Raw genomic sequence first — 27,091 nt, 5'->3', positions numbered from 1 at the left:
TTATAACATCAGTTGAGTGCAAAAGAACTTAACTAGCTTATTTTACTTAGCTCACAGAATTTGCAAGCAAAACCATGATTTGGATGTCAAATTGTTCAGAGCCATTTATCACCTCTTCTATTTCTGTAGACACTCTTTACAAGTAAAGCTCAATTTCAAGTGGCAGTGTTGACGATTATTGGCTTTTGAATTAAAATGTATTTTTATAAATCTTTTCTGGCTGAACTCTGCCAGTGGCTTAGCTGGATTCAGATGTGGAGTTTGCCTTTTCCTGAGCCAAATTATGAAGTCAGTAAAGTGTATTTTCAGAACTCCTCCACCTCCTTGTCCTTTTTTCTCCCATTTGGCTATTCGTATTTTTCTTTTCCCTCCTTTTAGCAGAATCCTCCTTCTGTCTGCTTGCTTATACAGTACTTAAGCTCTGGGTCTTTTTTTCCATGCTACCTGGTACAGAATTTATCTGACCCTTGTCTTGAGACCTTTGTCCTTAAGGCCTTGCTGGGCAATTGGCATTCATCAGAGAAACTAAGGAGTGATAATGGAATAATCCTTCCAACGATATCCTTTGAATTTTTGCATGTCCTACCAGGTGCCTTATCCTAAAGTCAGGGGAAATATGAACATTTTTTATGTCTTAGCAAAGCACCTACCTGAGCTTAGAGAAAGCAATACATTGTAACTGTAGAAAAATTTGAAGATAGAGAATCACAAAAGAGATGTTGTCGGCATTTTGGGGTACATACCTGAGTCACTTTTCCATGTAGTGATTATATACTCATATACTTTGAAAGGGTTCAGGCATAGTGTTTCTTAATCTTGATATTTCTTAAATGTCAGAAATATTTTTGTTATTAAGTATGGCCCTGGCATTATCATTTTAGAATGGACTCCATACAGTCCTGTCATGAGTACACAATAATTTATTAACCAGTCTCTTATTGTTGCACATTTAGATTATTTTCAAGTTTTTAGTATTTTAAATAATCCTAAGATGCAAACCTATTGTGGTTTCCTTGGGTTACGTGCCCGGAAGTGGAAGTGGGATTGATGTGTCATGGGATATATTTAATACATTTCTGAAACTTTGGATGCAGTTTTTCTTGGTGCTTATTAAATAGGAAGTAGTTGCTCAAATTTGGCAGAAGGAAGGGTGCCTTTTCAGTTTCAGCCTGATTCATATAAAAAAATTTGTAGTTTCTATTTCAGGCAGATAAGCTTGGAGCCATATGTAATTAGACATAACAGGTGGATTTCCAAGGATTTAGCTTTTCCCCCTTTTGGAAGATTGAACTTCTACATACCATTGTACAGTTTTAATTTGGGTTAGAAGAAAAAAAAAAGAAAAAAAAATTACCTCCACTCAAGAAACCCTTCAAAAAGTAGACCGGTTCTCCCTCCCTCCTAGGAAATTCTGTCTTAGGAAGTGGTAGATCTCTTTCTTGTTTGGATGTTGTTATATAATGGGGATTGGTACCACCTTCGGACTGGGCAAGTTTGGCTCCTACTTTGGTCTCTGCTGTAGAGGGCCTAATTCTGATCCTCCTCCAGTTGTGTTCCTCCTCTTGCCTTGTTGTCAGTGGGCCAAGGAGCCATGCCCACCTGGATGTCATGTTCCCCAATCCCCCTACACTTTTATACCATGCTCTAGATGATCTGACTTTGAAATTGCATGCTTTGAAGGCCCAGGTTTGCCTTCAGGGCCTTCCTGAGCTTTCCCAGGTGCATCCTGATTGTAGACTGTGGTTGGGGGAGGAGAGCTGAAAGACTGTGGATGTGCAGCTGGGGTCGTCACTTGTATGTGTGGAGGCTATTTAAGGTGTGGGGTGGGTATAGAAGAGGAAAGGGCACCTCAGTTTAGACCCTTGCCTTTGGTCCTGCAAATGTTAGGGGTGAGCCTGGAAGAGAACCTGCTACATGGTGCTTTGTTACTGTACATGTGTCCTGAGGCTATCGTCAGGTACTGGCAGAGAGAGCCTTCCAGGCAGAGAAAGAGTCATGTGCTAGAGCCTGGAGGCAAGGAAGAGGTGTGGCCCAATTCGAGTAGGAAAATGTTAAGAAAATTGTTTTGGAAAGCTTTTAAGGTTTTGCAGATGTTGTTAGTGTTAATAACAAAAATAGTTATTATATTTGTGGGCCATGGACAAAATTGAGATTCCAGCTAATCTCAATTCTAATGTAAGCAGATGTGAAAATCAGCTGAAATGATAGGGGTAACCGTCCTAATGTGAGGTGTCACATCCCCTGAGGGCTCCTTTGGGAGCAGGAAGGTGGCTCGGCTCGTCTTGGGGATGGTGGTTCAGGTGGAAAGGATGGCAGTGTTGGAGTTGGCTGGGCTCGGGTTTCACTGTTGATGGGGAAGTGTCCTTGAGGTGGGTCTCATCATTTAGTAGGTGGCTGTTCACATGGTCCCCTGTTGTCAGTAAGGCCTTTCCTTCCATCTGCTGTGCTCATGTCCCTGAATCTATAAGCTCCCTAATTATGTTTTTCTAGAGGAAATAATCCTTGTCTCTCGTCATGATGTGGAAGGGAATTGGGAAGGAGGGGTCTACATTCTTCATCAGATTTTCAACCAGTCTTGCTGTTGGTAGATTTTTTTGCTTTCTGAGAATCTTGGTGCTTTCAACTATGAGAGTTCCTACAGCTCAAATCCACTTTCTTCTTGTTATCATCTGCCTATATGTAGCCCTTAGCTTTCAGATTTTCTTCCTTTGATTAGTCACTAAAGCTCATCTTGTGCTTTTCATCTTCCAAAAATTGTTGAAACCTGCATCTATTGTCATTTTCACTTCTCATCTCTTTATTTTTGTCATCTTAAAGTATTACTGTTTTCACTCCTTGCTCCCTTGAGAAATTACTCTTCTTTGGGTTTGTGGGAACAAAGAGAAACCTACATTTAATACAGCACATTTAAATATAGTTATATAATAACATAATGATTACATGTGTTTAAAGACTTTATAACACATTTTCCTCAGTACTTTCTATGAGAGTTTTAAAATTAATATTTCTAATATTGATATTATAGATTGTCTAGCTGAGGATTTCTTGAGAAAATTGAAATTTCCTTCATATCTTCACCAGTGGACTTGGTTTAGAATTTCCTTTTTTGAAACTTGCCCTCACAGTGCAGGAGAGTGAAGGAGGTAGTTGATTTCCCTTTATTAAGAACTGTGAAAATATGAGATATAGACTATAATTGTACAAACATAGATTTTTCTTTCAAAGACGAAGAGGAATCTGGGTGCAGAGTGTTGGTTGAGTTGCTCGGGGTCTTACATTTTGATGCAGGCAGGCCGGGTCCAAGGACCCACAGGGTGTCCTGCAGGACCAGCCAAGGGAGTCCTTGGCTTCACGAAGGATGGAAGTCAAACATGAGCCAGCAGGAGGTGAAAGCAGAGTTTATGGAAGAGAGAGAGAGAGAGCAGATACAGACAGTCTGGGAGACCCAGAAAGGAAAGGAGCATTGAGTCTTGTCTTTGTTTGGGGTCTGGAGGTTTTAGTTGAGGACAGTGGTCTGGTGCACCTGTCCTCTTGGGCATACAGGAGCCGGTTAGAACAAAGACAAGAACCAAGTATTATTCTGTAGGCCAAGCGGCCTTGGTGTGGAGATAATCTAGTGCCAGTGGTCTGGAATAAGTATATAATAGCTTCGTCAGGTCATTCTCACCTGGTCCTTCCTTAGATGGTATCTATTCTAGAGAAATCCTTAACTCTTGTCCTTTACAAGGAGGACATATGCTATTTGCATTATAAGGCCTGTGCAGAGTGGGGTGGGGTGCAGATCCTAACAAGGATAGAAGCCAGAAAAGAAGCAAAGGAAGGAAAACAACTTTTTTTTCTCACGGGGTCCCTTCCATTTCCCGTTATCAATTTCACACTGGTAGAGGTGAGATTGGGACCTAGGTCTGTTGTTGCCAGTTTATTGCCTACCCCTTTACAAGCTTGCTCGGAGATACCGTCGAAGGAAAATGGTCTAAGCTGGATCTTTCCGAGAAGCCCTGGGCACTTTCATTGACATGAAAACATAAGCCCCATGAGAGCAGGGACTTGGTCATTTGGTTCACTGCAGTATCCCCAGCATCCACATGTCTTCAACTGGCACATGGGTGGTGCCCAATAAATCTATATTGGTTTACACAATGAATACTTGTAAGGCCTTGTTGACAAAGATAGACAGTGAACTCAGATTTAAAACATGAACTCTTTCAAAATAATTTCTAAAAAGCAGTAGTGTCTACAAATGCAGAGAAGAGGATGTGTCATAAATAGATCAGATACCTATTACTTTACTTAGCCTGAGGTTCCCATGGTAACTTCATGTTCCTTTTATAAAAGAAAAATCTGAATATAAATATTGCTGCACACTGCCACTGTGCACACGTACTTGATAATATAGGCTAAAGAAGTTTTTGTTATAAGATGGATGTGTGTCTGCATGAAGTATTCTCACACTTTTGACCTTCCCACAGAAGTCGGATGAGTATTCTCACTCATGGGAATTGGAGTTGAAGTATTTGCGCTATGCACTACCAACTCATGCTCTCTTTCCTTCTTGCTGCCTCGCTTTCTCAAGTATGGGTGCCAGGCTCTTTGCTGAGCACTTCGATTCCAGAGCTTTTGTCCCAGATGAGCTGCAGTCTCATCAAATACAGGGCTATGCTGTTCTCAATGCTTTACATAAAAACGTTCAGAGAGAAGGAACCCTATATGAAGGAAATGGATTATATTAGCTTCTTTTGGTTCCATTCCTCTGTGTGTGTTCTCTTAGGGATCAGCACTTTTTCTTCTTTGAGGCCTGAGGCCTCTTACTGCCTCTCTCCTTTTGATTCTGTACTACAATTTGTGCTCATCTAGTGGGTCTTGATAATTAACTGTGGTCACCTCTTAATTGACTACCAAGTCTAGGCAGGGGGTGTGTAGGAGCTGAATTTCTCAAGGGCGGGTCACTGCCATGAACAAACCTCAGAGTCCAGAAGTTCAGGCGTCTGTCTCTCTGTCTTAGGCTGCTCTATTTCACTGCATACCTTCTGGCCTCATCTCGCTGTTTGTCACACCCTATCACCCTGGCTTATTTATGAAGGATCTGGTGGCCCTAGAAGACTTAAAAACCCTGCTATCTTTCCGGGATTTTTCCTCAAAGCCTTTTCTGGTGGTTTCAGCTCACGGATATTTGGTCTGACTCTGAAATCATTATATAATGAGGTCACATCATGCACATTCTACCTTATTTTTCCAGAAAACATGGCCCCTAAAAAGCAAGCCATTTGCATTTTGGGAAATAGGTATCTGCTGGAAGGCTTAGGGAAAAATTGGCTGTGATGAGTTGATTGGGAAGTGCTACCATATTGTACTGAATGGGGGAGTTAAAGGATTTTTTGTGGGTAATTTTCACCAGATGGAGTCTTTACTTGAACACTGACCTGTGATGCTACTGTTCCACTTCGGAGCCCTTCGTCTTTATGCTCTCTTATAGAATGATACGGTATGTGTGTGTCCTGTTGACTCCAACAAAATCAGAAGCTTACTGAGTACAACATCTATGTGTTTTAATTATTTTAAATCTTCCCCATAGCACTTAGGCCATAGTACTTATTAATAATTAAGTGCCATGTAGTAAAGAATGATATATATTAATGTTAATGTATAAAAATGATATATTTTGGTACAGGCATAGATCGTTATGTATGTTAATGTTTTATATAAAATACGTGTCAAGATATGTATGTATATATGCATATTATTTTTATATGTGAGATGTATTTGAAGTATTGGCTAGCCTATGTGTAGTTAAATTGTTACAGTTGTCATCATAATTGGGAGATGATACCCCAGATTTTTTGTGAGTGCCATGAAGCTTTTGTACTATAAATGACTTTTGCATTTGGGGGTGTCAGAGGAAAGCAGAGCTGGTCAGTAGTTCAAGTAGTAAAAACAGATTTTATTCAGAAACTGTTGTAATAGTAGTAAAGAGACCTTAGTGTAGAACTGGGCTCACTTCTGAATACAGCATGGACAAGTGGGGGTTTATAGGCAAGGAGCAGGGTGAGGGGGTGTCAGTGGATGAAAAATTACTAAGAGGACCCATCAGGGGTGGGGGGGATTCTGGCTAAACTGACTTCTAAAATTGGGTGATGCAGAGCTGAACATGGAAGCCCAAAGGCCAACATTTCTATGGGAAGAGAGCATGTGTGTATGTTGCGGGGGGAGGGGCTGGTGGGAAGAGGGATGTACCATGATTTCTACTGAGGGATAATCTTTCCTTAAGTGCTTGGTGATCAGGAGTAATTCCATGTTCTCTTTCTTTTTTGGGTTGTTTCCTGGTTGCCACATATTTACATTGTAAATTTTTCAAAGGATCCCATCATTTTGTTATTCGGGGCAGTGTCTCCATGCCCCAGTATTCTGGGATTGGCAGACCTGTCTAAATCGCCGCCATCTTTTGAGTGGAGTAGGGCCAAATGCTTCATGCAATTTATGATTTGGAGAGTGTGGCTTGTGAGCTGACATTGTGTTGTTCTTAGAGTGCACTCTGACTCTTGTCAGTCTGTTTGGTGATAAGCTACCTGCAGGCTGAAATGGAGGGAAAATTATCAGGAATTGTATCCCTGCAACTTGTCAGGAAAACTTGTGAAACATGTTGAAATAGGCAGAAAAGATTCCCGGGTGTCCTGTGTGGTGCCCTTTGCTGAAAGATCAGTTCCTGTGGAAGCCTATACTTTTGTCTTTGAAATATTTTACAACATTGTTGAGTTGTAGGAAACCAATAGTCACACAGATGACTCCTGTGCATGGAAATGAGAGTGTGTTTCATCCTTTAAATGCAATGGACCAATTACCCTCTGGATATTTACCCCTCAGCATCTCTTAGTTCATTTCACTTTCCTGATTGCCCGCTTCTGTGTGCTCTTTGAATTCTCCTTTAAACTGGTTATAACATGTTATTGATTAACTTGCTGATTAATGATGAATAAGATCTTTGGTATGTATTAATTCCATATTTGTATGAGAAAAGACTTTTACCTTTTTAATTGCTCTTTAACACCTGGGAAATTCTCCTTTCCAAATGAACAATCAAGTGTTCAATGGTTAGGTGGGTCTGTGGCTAGAGTTTTGGGGAGTTGGCTGTAAATCAGTACCTTGAATGCCACTCGGAATTTTTGAGGAGTAGATAGTGTATCTTTAGTGATTTTACTACATCACAGTATTTCTTACATCCTTGCTATGGATTTAAGGGTCGCTTTCAGAAATAGATTTAAAAATAAAATGCTTTGTTACCAGCCCAGGTGAAATAGCCTATTAAATAATTTAAAATCCATCTAGCTTGGGCTACAGTCTAAATTCCTGACCCTAAATGAAATAGGTCTGCATTTCAGTATTTTTAAATTATAAATAAACACATTAAAGCTTCCTGCAGCAATCCTAAGAATTTTGTGGCCCTTTAGAGGTCAGTAATCTGGAGGAGGCAGGTAGGATAAAGAATTTTAGGAAAACTAATTGGCATATGACATCTGCCATTGCAGCTAGAGAATACAGTAGGCCTTTGACCTGTTCTTATTGCCTTTCTCATCTCCTAACAGACAATTTGAACGACACAGAGGCAGTGGTCCAGTGGTCCAAGAGAGGTTTCTGAGCTTCCTATTTATTCTGGGGCCTTCATTTGAAATTCATATCAGACTTCTCAGCATCATTATTTTGCAAGGATGATAACAAATTACCTGCATTTTACATATTAGGGCCAGGAACTTCTCAGTGGGATATGAAAATAGGAAAGATTTTCTCATACAAATAACTGGGAAGAAGAGAAACAAAAGAGTCATTATGTAAGTGCATGGCTGGTCAAGGCAAGGCTGGTCAATGGGGGATTGTGATAGGCTGAAGAATGCTCCCCCACCCAAGTCCTAATCCTTGGAACCTGTGAATGTTACCTTTAGAGGTGAATAAGAATCTTGAGATGGGAGATTACCTGGGTGGGCCCTAAATGCAATCACAGCGGGAGGAGAAAGAAGTGTCCACAGAGGCAGCGACTGGAGTGATGTGGCCACAAGCCAACTAATGCTGGTGGCCACCAGAAGCTGGAGAAGGCGAGGAATGGATTCTTCCCTGGACTCTCTCGAGGGAGCCTGGCCTGGCTGATGCCTCAGTGGGACTTGAAGACAGAATTGTGAGAATCCATCTTGGTGTTAAGCTGCTCACTTTGTGGTGATACATTACAGCAGCTGTAGGAAAACCAGTATAGAGTATGCTACCTCGTAGTGGGGAGGTGCTGGAACACATACCTAAAAAATGTGGAGGCGGCTTTAGAATTGGGTAAGGAACAGAAATTGGAAGTATTTGAAGGCACATGATAGGAAAAGCCTGGATTGCCTAGAACAGACTGTTGGCAGAAATAGGATATCAGAGACTCTGTCAGCGAGGACTCAGTGAGGAGCACAGAGGTCAAAGCGGAGATTGTCTTAGAGAAAATGTAAACTGTCATAAACACAATGTTGCTAGAAATAGTAACCTAGCTATTGGCTAGGGCTGAGAAGAAGATGAGGCATATGCCTTTGGAAACTGGAGGAAAGATGATCCCTGTTATGTAGTAGCAGAAAAGGTAGCAGAATTTTGTTCTCTCGTTGAGTGGAAGGCAACACTTACCAGTGACGAACTTGGTTATTTCCAGAGGAGATTTATGTATTGAAGGTGTGGCCTGGTTTCTTCTTGCTGGTTATAGTAAAATGTGAGAGGAAATAGGCAAATTGAGGGGTAAATTCCTAAACAAAAAGGAAACCAGACTTGATGATTTGGGAAATTCTCATTTTGTTCAGATTGCAAAATTGTAAAATTAGGAGACCCACACGTAGTTGGGAAACTAGGCTGTGGAGAGAAAGAAGCCCAAGAGTGTGTCTGGAAATTCTTTTGCTAGTGCTACAGAAATAAGGTGTCTGACTCATGGGTCTCTTTAACCACTTCAGCAGAAGCTGGGAATAGGGATGGGACTGTCCAGGAAATATCTATGGAGGTTCATCCGTCTAATGGCATGAATCCTGTGACATGCACAGGAGACCCACAAGGGGCGCTTGGGTGGCTCAGTCGTTAAGCGTCTACCTTTGACTCAGGTCATGATCCCTGGGTCCTGGGGCTCCCTGCTCGGTGAGAAGCCTTCTCCCTCTCCCACTCCCACTCCCCCTCCTGGTGTTCCCTCTCTCGCTGTGTCTCTCTTTGTGAGATAAATAAATAAAATCTTAAAAAAAAAAAAAAAAGACCCACAAGGTTTTTGATAACATTAACAGAAATACTGCCACCTTGAACTGAAAGGGACAGAGGTGGATGAAATGGAGGAAGGCTGTTGGAATCCCAAAATTTTACAGGCCAGAAATAGCCTAATAAAATCACTCAGCTGCACACATGTTCTACTTTACAGAGAACCCAACCAAACCAAACCAAACCTAAGAATGACTCTGAGCGTGGAGCCCTGGGCCCCATGTTGGAGCTGTAAACTATAGTGGATTATTTTTAGGCCTTGAAACCTAATGGAATCTACCCTGCTGGATTATGAAATTTCTTGGGACTGTTGACTTATTCCTTTCCTTCCTCCCTTCCAGTTTATCCCTTTTGGAATGGGAACATCTGTAACTGTTGTTAAGGTCCAAACCCCTTGTATTTTGGAAGCAGGTAACACAGGTCCCAGATGGAGACAAATTTTGCCCCAGTATGGATCATAACCAGGGTGTCCCCATACCTGATGTAGAGGATTACATTTGGGATTTTTGAGCTGATGAGATACAGATGAGGTTTTGGACTTGGAGTTGATACTGTAATGGGCTGAGACTTGAGCTGATGTTGGGATATGGTGAAGGTATTTGGCATGTGAGAGAGACCTGCATCTTTGGGGCCAGCGGGTGGACTGTGGTGGGCTGAATAGTGCCTCCACCCGAGAAAAGATATGCATGTCCTCATCTCTAGAATCCATGAATTATCTTTTATGGAAAAAAGGACTTCAAAGATGTGATTAAGTGAAGATGGGGAAATTATGCTTTATTATCTAAGTGGATCCTAAATAAGTGTACTTACAAGCATGAAGCAGAGGGAGATAAGCCAGGATAGGAGAAGGTAGTGTGACCACAGAGGCAGAGACTGGAGTGACGCTTCCATAAGCCAGCGAATGCCAGCAGTCACCAGAAACGGGAAGAGGCAGGGAGCGGATTCTCCCCTTGACCATCTGGAGGGAGGCTGACACCCTGATTTTGGCCCAGTGATACTGATGTTGGACTGCTTGCCTCCAGAACTGTGAACAGATAAATTGGTGCTGTCTTACGTGGCTGTGTGGTGACTTGTTACCGGCAAGCATGGAAAACTGACCTAGACATGGGGGGAATCATAGGGTTCCTGCTTATCTGTTTACTCTTGTATTCTGTTTGAATATGAGCCATCCTTAAGATGACTGGTAGACTGTGTAACCATCAGGCTTTTATATTAGAAACTTATACTACTCCTTCTATTTTAAAACAGTGACCGTCTATTTGAAGCCTAATGGCATTACGAAAACTGAGAACACTGGTAAATAAACACAAGGCTGGACTTGGGCTCTCAGCTATGCTACATAGTAGCTGGCTGTCTCTGGCTAAATCACTTACCCAATCGGAGTTTCAGTGGAACAATGGTAATATTATTCACGGTCCTTCCTGAACCATATAATTGTTAACGAGTATTTAATGAAATAGATGTATGTGAAAAATACCAGATAAATAATGTACGGTCCTATAACGTTCACCTATTAATTATACTCCTTCTAGCTATATCAAAGCTAAGATGAGCAGTTTTGCACAGAAATCAGTGACCACTTTAAATATTTTTCGACCTTGGAATTAGATGCTACCAGAGAGATTTTGGGTTCAAATTTTTGAACACTCTAAAGCTTTTGATACCTACCGATCTACTTCTCTCCAGAAAGTTTTGTACCACTTAACTCTCTGATTGGAGGCTCACGAGTGTTCCTTTTACTGCCCTGTAACCTCAGGAAGCTTTTACACATTATTTTAAAATGTTGTGTCAACTTGATGAAAATAGTTTGCATTTCTTTGGTGAGGTTTAACTTTTTAAGTTTATTGATCTTAAAGAATTGCTTATGTTCTTTGGCCATATTTCAAATAATTATTTGTTCTTTTCTGGGGTGGATTTTAGAAACCCAGGTTTGTTAAGTTAATTAATCTTAGCTGTATTTTGTTTCTTCACCAATTTGTTGTGTTGTTGTTTACCTTTCACTTTATGATGACTTTTGTGTTTAACCTTTGAATGTAGTTAAATTTAATGAACTTTTATTTCTTTCCTTTTTCCCTCCCTTCTTTTCGTCCTCCTTCCATCCTTCCCTCTAAAAAGTCTTTTTTTTTTTTTTAGGTATGTAGCTTTGCCCTTAACTGACAATAAGGCATATTTTGAAATCCAGGATCCTGTCAACTTAATCTCAAATTACCTGTTGTCAAGCTTGGTCAACAATAATATTCATAGATGATTGCCTGAAGGGTATACTAAATTTTATTTCTGGGGTAGAGTCTAAATGCAGCAAAAAACTTTTGCTTCCAGTCTGATAATCCCACTTTCCCTAACTTAAGATCCCTTCTTATTTTAAGTATATGCAGAAATTGAAGTAGAAGAAAGAGAGACTCAAACAGTTTATGCCTTACCACATCTCCACTAACTCCTTTCTCTGTGTCATCCTCTCTGCCCTCACCGTCCTTAGTAAGGATAATAATTCAACCATTTGTCAAGTGCTAATGCAGTGTAGCATAACATACCTAACATTTTACACGTGTTATCTTAATTTCCACAATAACCAAACAAGGTAGAAAATATTATTATTCTCATTTTCCTAATGAAAATTGGATGCTTTGAGAGGTTAAGCGGCTTGCCCGGTATCACACAGATTGTACTTGGTGCAATGGGATGTGAATTCAAATGCAGACCCTTCTGATTTCAGAACTAATTTCTTAAGTGGTATTCTTTCCATGTATATGCATGCCCATGCATGCACACACTCGCAAACACACACACACAAACACACACACACACCTCCTCACCTTATACCTCATTTCCTGATGTTGATATGACTTGATATTTCTGTTCTCTTTGGTCACTGATACAGTAAGGGAGGCAAAATAGAGTGGGTGAATCCAAACGGCATTGTCCAGGATATTAAACTGAATAAATAAGATACTGAACTGAAAATATTTGGGGGAAGGTTTAGAATTTCTTTCATTCTCAAAATGCTCCAATGACATTGTGTCCTTGTTCCCCCTCAGTTCAAGCATCTCACACATGTAATGTGCTTGGACCAGGGGGGGTGATTGTGAAAATTTCAAAGCATCCAGAGGCTAGAGATAAGTGGGTTGGTCTTAATTTGGCATTTGTAATAAATGTCTCTTTTATAGTCTGTGATTGATGGCAGCCTGCTGTGGTGGATGTGTATGGTGCTTAAAAAACTGCTTGTCCTTTACTAGCATTGGGATGATTAATTATTATACCTGCTTTAAAATTATTAAATTTTAAACAGAGTGAGAATTAGGTCAGTGGGAATAGTTCTTTCTTTCTTTGAAAAACTGGGGACAGTGATGGCATTCAGTGTCCGAGGATTATTTAGCTCTTAGAATCCTATCTATCAATTATTTGGAACTTAAAAAATCTGCAAGAGAACTAGGGAAGTGTAGCCTTTTCGGGAAGGTGAGACTAAAGGTCAGTGGTCACAGCTTGAGCGCATTGACTGTCCGTCATCCTGTCCTCAGTGCCTACTCACTGCCTGGCCTGATAATTTTTGATAAAACAAAACAAAACACAAAGCCCTGCTTGGTGTGCATGGAAGAGGGTAAGAATAGAGCCAAGCAGAGAGGACAGTTTGGAGTCGGGCTGGCACACAGGTTGGGGGTGATGGAGAAAGCACAGTTGTCCCATGAAAACTGGCTCTAACAAAGGCTTGTTTCTGTGATTGTTTGCAGAACGATTACCACTTTGAATACACAGAATGTGACGGCAGTGGCTCCAGGTGGAGGGTTGCTATCCCGAATTCTGCGGCGGACTGCTCTGGCCTGCCCGACCCCGTGAGAGGCAAAGAATGCAGTATGTTCTGACGTTTGCACCGTTCGTTCCCCTGATTAAACTGTATCCCTTCAGCCCATGAAGTGAATGAAAATGAATATAAGAGACTTTGGGGAAAAGGAACGTAGGCCATTGATGTCTAGCAGAGCAAAAGCTTCTTAACACTCGGTGCCCTTAGGCCTGAAGTCTGTAATGAGACACAGGCAGAATTAGAGGATGCTATTTTTATTTATTTATTAAAAAAAAAAAACTGTTTAAAATCTGGTTTACCGTCTCAGTTGAAACTTTGGAGGACAGAGTGGCAGAATCTCTCTTAAATGGATTTTTTTTCTTTACATTTTAAAAAAGTTTTCAAAAACTTTGGGAAAATATATATAACAAAATTTACCATCTCAACCATTTTTCTTTTAAAGATTTTATTTATTTATCTGACAGAGAGAGACACAGCGAGAGAGGGAACAGAAGCAGGGGGAGTGGGAGAGGGAGAAGCAGGCTCCCCGCTGAGCAGGGAGCCCGATGCGGGGCTCGATTCCAGGACCCTGGGATCATGACCTGAGCTGAAGGCAGACGCTTAATGACTGAGCCACCCAGGTGCCCCTAAATGAGATAATGGTTATAAAACATTTAGCATAGTACCTGGCTGGAGAAAGTCAATTGTAACTATTTCCTTCTTTATTTTATTTTTAAAGATTTTTATTTATGTATTTGACAAAGAGAGAGACACAGCGAGAGAGGGAACACAAGCAGGGGGAGTGGGAGAGGGAGAAGCAGGCTTCCCGCCGAGCAGGGAGCCCAATGCGGGGCTCGATCCCAGGACCCTGGGATCATGATCTGAACCGAAGGCAGACGCTTAATGACTGAGCCACCCAGGCACCCCCATATCAACCATTTTTAAGTGTAGAGACCAGCAGCATGAAGCACATTCACATTGTTGTGCTGTCATCACCAGCATCCATGCACAGATGGGTTTCTTTTGTTAAGCCTAAGAGATCATGCAATTTGTCTTTTTCGTGTCACCTACAGAGAGATGGTAGAATTGATGAATATCACATTCAGTAGCTTGTCTTAGCAGTAAACAGGTTGGAAGGGCAACATTATGAATGAATAGAGAAATAGGTTATTCAATTTGTTTTCATTTGTAAGCTCTGCTTTTTTTAATCCTTTCATTTGGTGAGTGATTTGTACCTTCAGTGAGGTAGTATTGGGGTAGATTGGAGTTCAAAGCTGAAAGTAAGACAAAGAGAGGTTATTTTGGTTTTCCTGCCATTCCTCAAATGGTCTTCCTAAAAGCTTAGTTTTTCTGTTTCCAAATAAAAGAGCAGATAGATAAGCAAATTATTAAGTGGTAGTTAATTTCTTCCCATTCATAGAATGTGTCTCTCTTACTGGTGAGAGGAGTCTTAATAGGTGGTGGGTTTACTGAAAAAAGGGAGACAGGAAGACAGCAGGAGTCTCCTGGGGCAAATTAGAGGAGAAATCCAATATTTTTAGTAAATGATACTAAATGATTACAGAGAGAACCTGGGATCCCTGTAGCCAGGTAAAGAGTTCAGTCTAGCAAGACTGAAGAGGATAGTGGGGTCAGATTAGATAGAATAAGACAATACAAGCTGGGGTGTTCTTGGGCATCTCGGGCAGAAAGATGTCAGCTCTCAGTAAGGGAGGATTTGTGTGCAAAACGGAAACAGTCTAAAAAATACCTATGGAGTTAGCTTGTTGTAAAATGCTTCAGTTACTTTCCTAGAAAATCTGTATATTATTTATCTCTATTTACTTTTTACTTGCGGGCTAATTCTTTGGTTCCCTTGTAAACAACCCTGGGGGCGGGAGTGGACTACCTAACCATTACGAACACTGCTCCTTATGTAGGTGATGTGCTAACACTGGCTTTTTGAAAGCTGATTATTAGTTTGAAGTGGGCCTGGCCAGAGTCTTTTACACCATGGAATTTGGCGAACACTACAAATTACGTGCCTCTCTTCCCCTGAGAGCTAGTTGTTAAACACTTAATAGCGTACCACTGATTACATTTATTGTCCTCAAGTTCAAAAATCTGTCATAGAATTGATGCTTCAATAAGAATTATTTCTATTTGAGGGTGGCCAGGGACTTTTTTAATTTTTTGCACATTGTTTACTATAGTCTTCCACAGATAATGTTATGAATCCGATACTCTAGCTGGAACTTTTCTAAAAAAATTGACTAGTCATCAGTCTCAGTTATTACTTTAAAAATGATACTACTTACTTTAAAAAAAAATGATACTACTTACTTTAAAAATGATACTGACTTTAAAAAGGACAATATGTGAGGGCTGGGGACATTTTTTTATGTTGGTGTTTTGTCTGAAATCTGAATTTTCAGTGATTTCTGCATAATATGATTATGTCTGCTCTAGAAACCGTTGGTCTGGCCTCTAAGATGTGACTTTTTTCTTGCATGGTAAATGCATACAAATATAAATTATTTTAAAATGCCCCCCAAATACCACATATCTAAGTAACTTAGAAGCTCAGTTAATTCATAGCATTAAACATGGTGCTTACCATGTTCCTAGCCATTAAAGTCCTGCAGATGCAGTTATGGTAATAACTGAGTATTTCCTCAGTGGCTTAGATTTTCTTTTTTTTTTTTTTTTAAAGATTTTATTTATTTATTTGAGAGAGAGAATGAGAGACAGAATGAGAGGGAAGCGGGTCAGAGGGAGAAGCAGACTCCCCGCCGAGCAGGGAGCCCGATGCGGGACTCGATCCCGGGACTCCAGGATCATGACCTGAGCCTAAGGCAGTCGCTTAACCAACTGAGCCACCCAGGCGCCCGGCTTAGATTTTCTCTTGCTAATAATAGCTATCATTTCTCATGTACCGACTGTATGCTAAACACTGCGCTTGTCCCATCGTGTCCTTACAACAACCCTCTCAGATAGATATCAGAAGTACCTTACCGCAGGTCATACAGCCAGGATGTGGCAAATCTGGGATTCAAATCCAGATAGGTCTGATTCCAGAGCCTGTCCCTTACCCACTGATTTAGACTGCCACTTGAGGATGGTGGGCCTTGCAGGGCCCCATGTGGGAGATGTAAAGCGCTGTTGGTGGATATCGTCAAGGGAAGATTGTAGGCACTCTTGTGCTTCAAGGACAAAGGAGGGTAAAAGCATCCTGGTTCAGGAATGGCGTGCTTCTTGCAAGCCGTGCCTGAACAATGCCAAGACCTCGGATGGCGAGTGATGCCCATAGGTGCTAGACTCAGCAGTTATGCCATAATGATGTGGCCCAGCAGTTGGGTCACAGAGAAAAAATAAAACTATGGCGTGTGGCAACTTCAAATGAGTGAAGACCGTCTAGGGCAAGGATTGTGTAGGACTTAATTTCCCCATATCCCAATGTCTCTAAATGAAGTCAGACCTGGAGTTTGGCGTCAGTTGAAATTGCTGTAGATCCTTCAGAATGTAATTGGGGAGATTTTTTTCTTTCTTATCAAAAGGAAGCAGTACAGGGCGCCTGGGTGGCTCAGTTGGTTAAGCGACTGCCTTCAGCTCAGGTCATGATCCTGGAGTCCCGGGATCGAGTCCCGCATCGGGCTCCCTGCTCGGCAGGGAGTCTGCTTCTCCCTCTCCCACTCCCCGTTTGTGTTCCCTCTCTCGCTGTGTCTTTCTCTGTCAAATAAATAAATAAAATCTTAAAAAAAAAAAAAAAAAAAGGAAGCAGTACAGCCTTTCCTTAGGAAAAGGCTTATAGGAATGTTGAGGTAGCAGTTGTAAATTTTTTAGAAAATCAATGGGCAAGCTATACTATATAATCGTTATTTTAAAAAATCTTACAAAATCTGGCTACAAGGCTTCTCTAAGTGAAGTTAATGAAGTTTGTGTTGTGAGCTGGAGGCTTACTGGGGCTCAGGAAACGGCATGGAGAAAGCTCTAGTTATTAACGGACACCGGCTCCCATCGTCCTCCTGTCCCCTCTGCTGTGGAAAGCTCCTCGGTCTCTTAGGTAGTACTGCTCCAAGGGCAGGCCACTGAGATGCCCTCATATCCCTCCTTCTGTCTGCTAATTCCAGGCTTAGCTTAGAGAACTGTGCTGCTTCTCCGAAGCCCTGGTGCCAAGAGTCTTGTGTTGGTGGGCATCCGCCATCCTGTGAGGTCTTGGCATCATTCAGACAATTTGCAGATAGCATGGCCACTTCTGAACTAGAGCACTCCTTGTCTCCCCCCAGAACTAGGATAACCCCTCTCTCCACTCGATCTCTTTTCTACTGTTGGGTCACTTCCCTAAAATCTTCCCTTAACCCTCTGGGATCTCCTTGACCTTCTTAGATCATCAGAAACAACATGTTTTGGAATGCTTGTCTGGGTGGGGATACCTTCTCTCTCATCCCTCATCTCTTCCTTCCTTCCTCTCTCCTTCCCTCCCTCCCCCTCTGTCTTCTCTCCTCCTTTCTCTCTACCACTGTCTTGCTGGAGAAAAGGCCCTTTTGTTTCAAACTCATCCAAACTTTAGAAATAAAAGCTTGGGGGCACCTGGTGGCTCAGTCTGTTAAGCGTTGTCTGACTGGTGATTTCAGCTCAGGTCATGATTTCAGGGTCATGGGATCGAGACCCTCATCGGGCTCCATGCTCAGTGCGTGGAGTCTGCTTGTTCTTCTCTCTCTGATCTTCCCCCTGCTCTCTCTCTCTCTCAAATAAATAAATAAATTAAATAAGATCTTTAAAAAAAAAAAAAGGAAGAAAGAAAGAAAAGCCTGGCTACTGAGAATGGGAAGAGAATTCCTCTATGTCCTTACATATTTTCAGACAAGTCTAGAGCACTGAAGGGGGGGATAAACATAATAAGACATCTCTTCCTCTTGGGAGTTAGCTTCTATTGCTTACTCCCTCAAATGTTAGTCAGTGTGTGACTTCGAGTACAACCATAACACACTTTTCTAATTGAGGATGACTAAGAGAGCTGTGATTCCATTTGATATATTGTCATCAAATCGGTCATAGTCTTGTGGGCATTCTTAATCTTGTACTTTAGTATTTATATAAAGTTCTAATATTTGGTTTTCTTGGATCAAAAAGTGCTAATGTACAGAGTAGGAAAAAAGTCGAATATGAATTTTTTTTCCTTTTTCTTGATTTCTCTCAGACCTGTATTGTTACACATTTATAAGCAGAGTAACTCATGACAGTTTGGGTCAACAGCTTTTTTTTTTTAAAGATTTTATTTATTTATTTGACAGAGAGACACAGCGAGAGAGGGAACACAAGCAGGGGGAGTAGGAGAGGGAGAAGCAGACTCCCCGCTGAGCAGGGAGCCTGATGCGGGACTCGATCCTGGGACTCCAGGATCATGACCTGAACCGAAGGCAGTCACTTAACCAACTGAGCCACCCAGGCGCCTGGGTCAACAGCTTTTGATTTCAGTTTAGAAGTGAAGGAAGAGGACCGATTCTCTGTGAGAGAGAGAGTTGGTTTTAACTCTCTGAATGGGAGATTGAGAAATCCATTCCTTGGCATTGTAGCTCTTGCTAGTGTAGGTTTTTCCCCAGGATTCCACTCCTAGTCTGTTACTGTTGTGTGAAAAGCACTTACTGGTACAGGAGCAAGTACACATGGGCGCCCTGAGTACATGGTGCTAAGTGCCGATCGCATACCATGCCGTGAGTCTGTTCGACGGATTACTAACCCCGAGAAGTACTTCATAGAAACAAAAAGTGTTTCAGGGTTTTCTTTGGTGAAATACGAGTAAATTTGGAAAATGGTGAATCCCCTCACAAAGGGATGCAGTGAACATTCTCAGATTAAAGTCTCTGAGAAACCTAATAAACATTTATAGAACATTTCCTGTGTGTTAAGTGCATCCTGTTTTACTCAGAGTTTGCCAAGTTTAGTTGATTACAGGCCTCTTTTATCTAATGTGTATTTGGACCCCACAGGCTAATTTCTGCAGATATAATTTTTGGAAAACACAGGTGTAAGCACACGTGCCTGGCTAATTTAGTAATTTTTTAAAAAAAATTTTATTTATTCTAGAGACAGAGAGCATGGGGGGAGGAGCAGAGGGAGAGGGACAAGCAGACTCCATGCACTGAGCACAGAGCCTGATGCAGGGCTCAATTTAAGGATCTTGAGATCATGACCTGAGCTGAAACCAAGAGTTGGAGGCTTAACTGACTGAGCCACCCAGGCGCCTCTAATTTAGTAAATTTTTATATGGTATTATTTATACCAGAATGAACTAATTTCATGTAATTTCTTTGCTCTGCAAGGTTCATTTGCAGCCTTACTATACTGGTGTCTCGTTAAAGACCTCCCATGGGTGATGATGGTCACGTGTGGTATACACCTGAGATTAAATCCCAGCTCTGCAACCAGCTTGTATGTCTTGGGCAGAATATTTAGTTCACAGCTATTTATTGAGCTTTAATTCATTCCCTGAACAAGCATCATTTCCTATGTTCTTGACAATAGGCATCCAAATATAAACTTAAAAAGATTGCTGTTTTCCATGACCTTTGAATCTAACAAGGGAGCAGATAAGAAAGTTACTTATAGTATAGGGGTAGAGTGAATGAAAGATAGAAATACCCAAGGTGATCTTACCAAGGAGAGATGGATGACTTCCGCTCACAGGAAGAGGGCTCACAGTGAAGCAGATGTAAGTTTGAAGTTCAGAGTCATCTGTTACCAGCTGAATAACCTTGAAAAATTATGTAAGCCTTGGCAGGTTCATATGAAAAATTGTTACTGAGAAAGAATTGTTACTAAGAATTATTACTGAAAGATTGTTCATGTGAAAAATCCTTACTGAGGACTGAGTCAATAAATGCCATATTTAATGGGCCATAAATACTAATTCTCTGAGGATCTCTGAAGCAAACCCCAAAAGAAGTTCTAGACTTCAGCGATGCAAAGTGGCATTTGAGGCATAGGAAACATGGGCAGAGGTACAGATTGGGGGCAGCACTGGGTCTCCCTGGGTGCTTTGTGAGAGCCACGTGGCTGGCTGTTGGGGAGAGTATGAGAGGGGACAGAGTTTCTGGCAGATCTCACAGGCTCCTGTGTGTCATACCAAGGACTCTGAGCTGGAGACAGCTATTCATGGGTGTCTGAGGGAGTTAAATGAGGTGATAAATATAACCTATAGTGCCAGGAATCATAATTATAATATAACTTAATAGTAATAATAATAATGTTAAATGGTAATAGCCAATCATTATTTGCTACATGCCAGGCACATTTGTAACGACTTTACATGTATTCACTCAAATTCATTTCTGCATCACCACAACCTTGTGAAGTAGGTACTTGGCAGAATGGGGATTTGAACCCAGGCAGTCTAGCTCCTGGGTTCATGTTCTTAACTTCTATGGTGTCCTGACTCTTTGGAATATACTATAGCATGTACTGAACAAGTGTTAGCCCCCCTTCTTGAGGCATCCATGCTCCCCTAACATTTATCTGTTGTCTGAATTGTGATGCAAGTTATATATGGATAACCAAAATGATTTAAAAAAACAGCATGCAAAGGCTCAGATATATTGCTTTGTGGGTAATTTTAATGGATTAATGATCTGGTTGTAGATTTCATTCTTAATGGTATATATTTCTCTGAAAGGTAAAAGAGTAACATTCAGAATTTAGGGCACATTTGTAGTTATATCCTCATATACAATGAGAAGTTGTTTAGTTAGTGTTTTTTTTTCCCCCTGTGCCTAGAGTGTTGTTGGTGCTTAATACATATAGTATACTTTCATTATTCAATGAGTATTAGGAAAAAAATTGGTACTTTCTTCAACTACAGAAATTCTTAATTTAGAATAGAGTCCTTTTTCATTCATCCCAAGAGATGAAGTTATAACTCTCTCAAGACTCCTCAGAAAGCTCCAAAACCCTGGAATGTTTGTGGAATAGATACCTGGAATATCCTCAATTAGAGACTGACTTCGCTGTTTCATTCTATAGGTGAAACACAGAGATCTGATCAGATTTGTGAAAATTCATTCTGTATGGAAAAGGACAGGAACATTTTGTCCTCAGTAGGCTTTGGAATGTTGATGCCTCAAGTTCCAGGTGGGAAGGGTGTTGAAGTTAATGGGCTCAGCAACACACCAATGGCAGGTGAAAGGCCTGAGTGAACAGGATTATGAAAAGAACAGCTCCAAAATCAGGCTTGACATCAGTTGCGGTGTTTGGTGGAGCTACGGTTGAGGGAGGTTCTCTGAAAAACACGTTTTATGAGGAGATGAGAGAACTCAGCCCTCAAAATTGCAGAATCAAGGGTAGTAAGACTATTAGGAAGTAGAGGGTGACCGACACCTTCTAAGAAAGAGGAAAAGTTCAGGATGATAAGAATCAAAGTGTTAGGACATAATTGAAAGTTGAGAAAACTGATTTCACAAATGCATTGTTCTGCCCCCTTTGGTGACCTCATCAAGTACTCTGAACGTTTTCCTTCCCCTGACCTTCTTGGTTGTACATTTTTCCTATAAAACTTATGTCATCTTGTGCCCGATGGACTGGAATTGGTCTTCTCCCCCATCAAACATTTAGGTCAGGAAGCCATAATAAAATCCATTAGTTTTTTTTTTAAAGATGAAAACTATCTTAGTTAGCTCTCTGTTAAAAAGTTGGAAACTCATTTAATGAGGATTGTTATCTCTCATGTTTCATGGATCGTTTTTCTGGGCAGGAGTTGGTGGTTTTTTTTTTTTTTTTTTTTTGGTGGGGAGGAGGGGGATGGATATTCTGGCCCATCAGTCCCCTTGAAGAAGCACAGGGACAGTCATATAGCCCTACCCGACGGGCTGTGTGAGGACCCATTCACTGGAAAGGATGTTACAGGTGAGAATTCGTTTTCAGAGATGTAGAGGCAGGCTTTCACTAAATACTCTTCTCAGAGAACAGGGCATTAGAGAACATGAGCCAGAACTCGTTTGTATTAATGCACTTGTTTATATGTTTCCCTTTCATTTTTAGAAAATGAGATATAAAAATAGTTTTCTTTTTTTAAGAATTTCACAAATAGGAACTTAAAAAGGTCGTGTTCCATTCTTTTCTTCATCACTAGCACTGAGAGAGGAAAAAGAAGAGCTTGGATTTGCTGGGCTCAATATTGTGTTAGATTTCTCATAGATGCAATTTTCTACTTTCTTTTGTTTTCTGTGAGAATTATAATAATAAACCTGGTAGGCAGTTGAAGTTTTAATTATTTGATAATGATAATTGATGGGCTGAATGATTAATGAAGTTAAAATTTATCGTTGAGATCTATAAATCTATGCATTATTGTCCTTGTTTTTACTGCCCTCAATGGCAGTGAATTATAATGGTTGCAAGAGTATCCTTGTGGTGTGGTCAATAATAGCAGTGTCTACAGCTTTAACCTTATTTTTTAAACTTACTCTATTGATCTTATTTAAATGAAACTAAACAACTGAAGAAAAAGAGGCATATTTGCTTGTCTTATTTCTAGAATTGATTTAATTATTTATTTCTCATAAATGCATATAGTTATTTTTTATTTAGCTATTAAGTTAACAGTTAAGATAGATTTTACAGTGACTTTAGCTTAGTGGATATAAATTTTGAATCTATTTTGAGGATGATAAATCTAGACTAGATTAGAATAGAAACTCCATCTGAGTAGGGATTGTTTCCAAAATACCCTTGGTGTCTAGCATTTGCCAACCTAATACTAGGTACTCAAGAAGTAGTTGTTGAATGACTTCCTGTAATATAGTATGATTCCCAGATACTTACTTGTAATGACACTGTATACGCTTCCTAATTCATCAGCATCTCATTAAAAATTGAAAGTTCTTGGGGTACCTGGGTGGCTCAGTTGGTTAAGCATTGAACTCTTGATTTTGGCTCAGGTCATGATCTCAGGATCGTGAGTTTGGGCCCAGCATGGCGTCTACTTAAAAAAAAAAAATTAAAAAATAATTGAAAATTCTTTTATTACTGTTTACTGTTTAGAAAACAAATTTCAGTAATGAATAATCTTGAATTAAATAGAAAAATGGATGAATTATGAATAAATGTAATTGATAGTTATCATCTTTCAAAGCATGAGGTCTCTGGAGGAAGAAAAGGCAAAATTAAAAGGCCCTTGTGGTGAGAAGATTAAGTAGATATTCTTTATTGTTAGGCATAAATCATAGATGATAATCAGCATAGAAATGATTAATTCAGTAGCTGTTATTTAGTATATTGTACTGGTGGTTGCATGATAATAGTGATGCTTTGAATTTCTATGTCCCTTTTCACTGTCAGAGTGGTTTCCAGTGTCTCATGGGACCTCAGCAATCCTATGAGGGAGGAAGCAAAGTGGTATTCTCATTGGAATGTGAACAAATGAAGGCACAGAGGGTTAAGTAAATTGTGCCAGCCTTTTGCTAGTTGGTGACAGATGACTATAAATGCTTTTTTTCCATATCTGATTCTTCACACCTGTATATTTCAACCTTTACAGATTCGCAGTAGCAGAAATTGAGGTCAGAAGAGAGGCATAAAACTGAGAACAAGGGCACTGAGTTTAGCACATGACCTCTTGGTTACAATTTAGACTTTAAGAGGATGGACTTTTAACATCACTCTTTCTCTGGGTACTTAGGGAAAATATTGTGAAATCCCAGACTGAGCCCACCGTTTTGTGGTGTGTGACCTTACACAAATCAGGTTTTTCTGTTCTTACGGCAGAACTTTGGAGTCTGCTTAACTTTAATTCAATTCAGATACTCTAGAATTTTGAGGTTGTTGAAGAAAAATCATATTTATTTTAGAAATGATTAATTGTTCAAATGAAACCTAGTCAACTGACATTTACAACAGTTAAAACAACCACTTAAAACAACTGTCTATCATTCTGCTTTTGTTGAAAGTGTCCTATGTTACACTCCAAAGAAATCTGAATTTAAAGAGTGTCATGCCTAAGATTGTGGAAACTTTTATAATCCAACTAAAAATCAAAGGCCAAGAAAACAGTGTTGAAGTAGAAAGTGGATGCGGCTAAGATGGAATACTAGAAAAGGGAAAGCTGGTCATCGTTGGTGACTGCCTAAAGAGGTGGGCAGTCTGTGCTGACATAATCTCATGGAGTAAATTGTATTTAACAAGAACGTGTGGCTCTTCCTTTGACATGTGGCTTGAGAGCTGGCTTCCAGGGTGGAAAAATGATTGAGGAATAACAAATGATTAAAATACAAAAAGGTGGGGCACCTGGGTGGCTTAGTTATTAAGCATCTGCCTTCAGCTCAGGTCATGATCCCAAGTTCTTGGGATTGAGCCCCACCCGGCTCCCAGCCTGCTTCCCACTCCCCCTGCTTGTGTTCTCTCTCTCGCTGTGTCTCTCTCTGTCAAATAAATAAATAAAATCTTTGAAAAAATAAAATAAAATACAAAAAGGTTTAGACTCTTTAGTTCCCCTGTATCATTAAAGGCCCCATACCCATTTGACTAGCTTTGATCACATAATTATTCTTTTTTTTTTTTTTTAAGTTTTTTTTTTTTTTATTCATGAGAGACAGAGCAAGAGAGAAAGGCAGAGGGAGAAGCAGGCTCCCAAGGAGCAGGGAGCCCGATGCGGGACTCGATCCCAGGACCCTGAGATCATGACCTGAGCCGAAGGCAGACGCTTAACCATCTGAGCCACCCAGGCGCCCCTGATCACATAATTATTCTTAAGAGATGAAAAATCATCAGGCCAGTGTCAGATTTCTTATTGTCCCAGACCCCTGAATTGTATTATTAATAATTACTTCTAACATATATTGAGTGCTTTATGTCAGGTACACTGCTAAATGCTTCATGTGGAATAGCTCATTGAATCCCACAGCAGTTCTTTGAGATAGATGTTATTACTATCTTCCTTTCATAGACGAGGATATTGAGACTTAAGGAAGTTAGCAGCTTGCTAAAATATTTCATGAATGTGTGTTTTAGGAGTGATATATTAAAAATTCCACAAGGTATCTGAGGTTGGGGAATGGTTATTGCTCAATATGTACAATAATGAATATTATTCAGCAGTTCGAGACAGGAAATGGAGAATGATGTCAAATATAATAATGGATTCATTTGAAACTGCTTGACCTTTTTTGCATCAATTATAATAATTGCCTAAGTTGAATTTTCTTGGGGCACCTGCTTTGGAATCAAACCTAAATTTGAATGTTAGTTTTGCCACTTGTTAATGAGTACCCTCCTAATTGGGTTATTTAAATGTACCGTGTCTCATTGTCCTCATCTGGTAAATGGGCATACTATCTTTCTTCTTCACAGGTCTGTTATAAACATGTTGCTCCCAATTATTTATGGATTCCATATTTGCAAATTCACCTACTTTATAAAATTTGTGACCCCCCCCGCCCACATCAGTACAAATAATACTTTCACAGTCATTTGTTGACATATACAGAGCTTTAAAAATTTGAGTCATCTGATCATATAGTCTCAGCTGAGGTCAAACAAGTGACATTCTGCCTTATTTCTCATAGTGTTAACAAGTGTCCTTTTCACGATCTATTTAATGCCACTTTTTTCTGCATTTTTATACTTTTTATTGGTGATTTTGCCATCTAAAATGGCCCCTAAATGTGGTGAAGTGCTGTAAGTGCAAGAAGGCTGTGATGTGCCTTGTGGAGAAAATACGTGGGTTAAATAAGTTTAGTTCAAGGATGAGTTGTAGTGCTGTTGGCCGTAAGTTCAATGTTAATGAATTAACAATGTACATTAAATAAGATCTTTTTTTTCAACTGAAACACACATAAAACAAGATTATGTGTTGATCTGTTTCTGAAGATACTGTGACCAGAGTCTCACAGGAGCCTAACCCTGGATTTTACCATGAATAAAAAGAACTGACTGTGTAATAAATACTCAAAACATTCACTGTCAACTTTATCTTTCAACTTTCCTTCTGGTCTTAGAGAAGGAAACACCTCTGAAAGAACTGAGGCTCTCCTCAATGATTTTAACAGGACAATGAACACTCTGAAATGACACAGCACAATCTTCTTAGCTTCTAGAGTCCTTTATAGCAACTTACAAAATATTACTCCTTATTTTTTTTTTTTAAAGATTTTATTTATTTATTTGACAGAGACACAGCGAGAGAGGGAACACTAGCAGGGGGAGTGGGAGAGGGAGAAGCAGGCTTCCTGCTGAGCAGGGAGCCCAACGAGGGGCTCGATCCCAGGACCCTGGGAGCATGACCTCAGCCGAAGGCAGACACTTAACGACTGAGCCACCCAGGTGCCCCTATTACTCCTTATTAATTAAAAGTTCAGTTTAGGACACTAGACAAAACTATCTTCAAAAATTATGTTATCAGAAAGTAAGTATTTTCAGCCCAGCAGGTGGTATAGTCTCTGCTTCGACTATTCAGCTCTGCCATTGTGGTACAAAAGCAGCCATAGACAATATGTAAATGAATGGTAGTGACTGTGTTTCAGTAAAACTTTATTTACAAAGACAGGCAGCCTGGATTTGGCCTGTGAGCTGGAGTTTGCTGACCCTTGATTTAGTGTAATGTTGGTGCTTGGTTTATTTATTATAGTATTTATCAGTTTTCTAGAAGCTCTGTAAACGATAGAAAGTGAAATAAATTTTTTTCCATTGCTGTGTTTCTCTGCTCGTAGTGCCGGTAGTAATAATAATAGCACGTAATGAGTGTTTATTAAATACCAGGCACTATGCTAAGCACTTTATACATTATTTTATTGAATTAGTATAGCCATATGAAGCAGTGCTGTGATTATTATTATTTTTTGTTTGTTTTATGTATTTATTCATGGGAGTGAGAGAGAGAGAGAGGCAGAGGGAGAAGCAGGCTCCCCGTCTAGCAGGGAGCCCGATGCGGGACTCGATCCCAGGACCCTGGGATCATGACCTGAGCCAAAGGCAGATGCTTAACCATCTGAGCCACCCAGGTGCCCAGTACTATGATTATTATCTCATTTTTTAGAGAGATAAACTGAGGACCCCAGAGAGGTGAAGTAACTCACTTAAGGTCACAAGAAGTGGTACATCCTGGTC

At 40.3% G+C, this 27,091-nt stretch overlaps 1 protein-coding gene across 1 annotated transcript in view; it reads left to right on the top strand.

The window, feature by feature from the left end:
- The first annotated feature begins 10,505 nt into the window (after positions 1 to 10,505).
- Positions 10,506 to 27,091, top strand: part of ELAPOR2 (endosome-lysosome associated apoptosis and autophagy regulator family member 2) — a 96,275-nt gene continuing 79,689 nt past the window's right edge. The window contains exons 1-3 of the mRNA XM_035020477.1: positions 10,506 to 10,539; positions 11,377 to 11,502; positions 12,969 to 13,089. The gene's annotated coding sequence lies outside the window, so the exon portion shown is untranslated. The remainder of the gene's footprint in view (positions 10,540 to 11,376; positions 11,503 to 12,968; positions 13,090 to 27,091) is intronic.

Source organism: Mirounga leonina, unplaced genomic scaffold (assembly GCF_011800145.1).
Source record: "Mirounga leonina isolate KUSES-001 unplaced genomic scaffold, KU_Mleo_1.0 Mir_174, whole genome shotgun sequence".
Lineage (NCBI taxonomy): Eukaryota > Metazoa > Chordata > Mammalia > Carnivora > Phocidae > Mirounga > Mirounga leonina.
This window is presented reverse-complemented; position numbering and strand designations above follow the sequence as displayed.